We start from the raw sequence: 2,491 nt of genomic DNA on the forward strand, positions 1-2,491 counted from the left end.
GTCTGTGCTGGTGTTGTAGAGACGAAGTTTCACCATGTTGGTCAGGATGGTCTCGATCTCCTGACCTCATGATCAGTCTGCCTCGACCTCCCAAAGTGCTGGGATTACAGGCTTGAGCCACCGTGACCGGCCCACTGTAGCAGTCTTATATTTGAAACTCTAGGAATCAGCTACGTTCCAAAACAGCTAAATATGCAGGTCCAAACTATGAAGGTATTTTTTAAACTGCCACATTCACTCCGAAGCCCACTCACCTTCAGCATCCCCCAGATGAAGCACATGTACCGCTTAGCTAGATAACAATGAGGTGGCACACACACTGAACCGCTGATATCACAGGACAACTGCCTATAAAACTAAGACTGCTGACGCTGGGCTCCAGCTTCATTCTCACAGGTCATTATCTTCATCCGGGAGAGCAGTTGTCTGAGCAAACTCTAAGTCGTGCTCGTACTGTGCTGCCAAAGCTGGTCCATGACAACCTCCGGTGGGGCGAAAGCAGACATGGCAACAAATTCCAAGTTAGGGTCTCCAATGAGCTTCCTAGCAAGCCAGAGGAAGGGCTTTTCAAAGTTGTAGTTACTTTTGGCAGAAATGTCGTAGTACTGTTTAAAAGAAAATAATTTTACTTTTTAAAATTCATTAAGATGACGATTTTTCTAGGACATTGCAAGATAAGAAAACGTTAAGATTCTTGGCAAGGCATGGTGGCTCATGCCTGTAATCCCAGCACTTTGGGGGGGCTGAGGTGGGAGGATTGCCTGAGGCCAACAGTACAAGATCAGGCCTGGGCAACAGAGCAAGACCCCATCTCTACAAAAAAACAAANCGTAGTACTGAAGATTCTTCCTTCGGTGGAAGACAATGGATTTTGCCTTCACTTTCCTGTTCTTAATATCCACTTCGTTGCCACACAACATGATGGAGATGTTTTCACACACCATACCTGATCTCTATGCCAGGTAGGCACATTCTTGTAAGTAACTCTTGATGTTCTATCAAACATTATGATGGCATACTGGGCTTGGTTATAATAGCCATCTCTCAGTCCACCGAATTTCTCCTGGCCGGCTGTGTCCTATACATTGAACTTAATAGGTCCTCTGTTGGTGTGGAATACTGGGGGATGAACCTCAACACCTAAGGTGGTTATACACTTCTCAAATTCACCAGTCAAATGATGTTTCACTAAGGTCGTTTTCCCAGTACCACTGTCACCAACCAATACAAATTTGAACTGGACCTGGGGCTCTCCCTGGGCAGCCATCATGGCTTTCTTTCCAGAAGCATCTACGCGCCTGTCTGCCTGAGCTCTTATTCCTTTTTTTTTTTTTGAATAGAGTCTCACTGTGTCACCCAGGCTGGTTTGATATGGCTCACTGCTGCCTTAAACTCCTGGGCTCAAGCAATCCTCCTGCCTTAGCCTCCCAAGGAGCTGATACAATAGGCACGTGCCACCTTGCTTGGCTCAGTTTTTTTTTTTTTTTTGTAGAGACGGGATCTCTCTGCATTGCCCACGCTGGTCTCAAACCCCTGGCCTCAAGCAATCATCCAATCTCAGCCTTCTGAGTACTGGGATTACAAGTGTGAGCCACTGTGCCCAGCTCCTGTTTCTAGTTTCTTAAGGTACAAGTTGAGGTCATTGATTTGAGACCTTTCCACTGTTCTAATATGGATGTTCAGTGTTGTGGATTTACCTCCAAATGTTTCTTTAGCTGTGTCTCACAAAATTTAAAGTGTGTATTTTCTCTTTCATTCAATCCTACATAATTATAAATTTTCTATTTTTTTCTTTTATTCATGGATTATTTAAAAGGACATTGTTTAGTTTCAATATACTTGAGGATTTTCTAGATTTTTTTCTGTTTTTGATTTATAATCTAATTTATTGTGCTCTTAGTACATACACTTTGCATGGTTTGAATCCTTTTAAATTTATGGAGGCATGTTTTGTGACCCAGAAAATGGTATGTTTTGGAAAATGTTTCATGTGCACTTGGGAAGAATATATTTTATAGTTTAGTATTGTGGGATGGATTATTCTGTAAATATCAATTAGGTCAAGTTGATTGATGGTGTTCAACTCATATTCTTACTGATTTTCTGTTTACTGGTTTTATCAATAACTGAAGAGGGATTTTTGAAATATCTGACTATAATTCTGAATTTGTCTCTTTTATATTGTACTTTGATCAGCTTTTGTTTCATGTGTTTTGATGCTCTGCCTCTTTATCATATGAAATGACCTTTTCATTCTCAATAATAACCTATGTTCTGAAATCTACTTTATCCTATTTTAATATAGCCATTTCATCTTTCTTTTCATAGTGTTAGCATGGTATATCTTTTTCCATTCATTTACTTTTGATCAATTTGTGTTTTATATCAACACTTTTTTCTTCTTCTGTAGCAGCATATAGAGTTGGGTCTTGCCTTTTATTTCTTAAATTCAGTCTGAGAATCTCTGCCTTTCACTGTGGTGTTTAGACCA

At 40.5% G+C, this 2,491-nt stretch overlaps 1 pseudogene; it reads right to left on the minus strand.

Moving 5' to 3' along the window:
- Window positions 1-390: 390 nt before the first annotated feature.
- LOC108517844 (GTP-binding nuclear protein Ran-like) lies at window positions 391-1,267 on the minus strand (annotated as a pseudogene).
- Window positions 1,268-2,491: the final 1,224 nt, after the last annotated feature.

This window comes from Rhinopithecus bieti, unplaced genomic scaffold, assembly GCF_001698545.2.
Source record: "Rhinopithecus bieti isolate Rb0 unplaced genomic scaffold, ASM169854v2 scaffold_41779, whole genome shotgun sequence".
Lineage (NCBI taxonomy): Eukaryota > Metazoa > Chordata > Mammalia > Primates > Cercopithecidae > Rhinopithecus > Rhinopithecus bieti.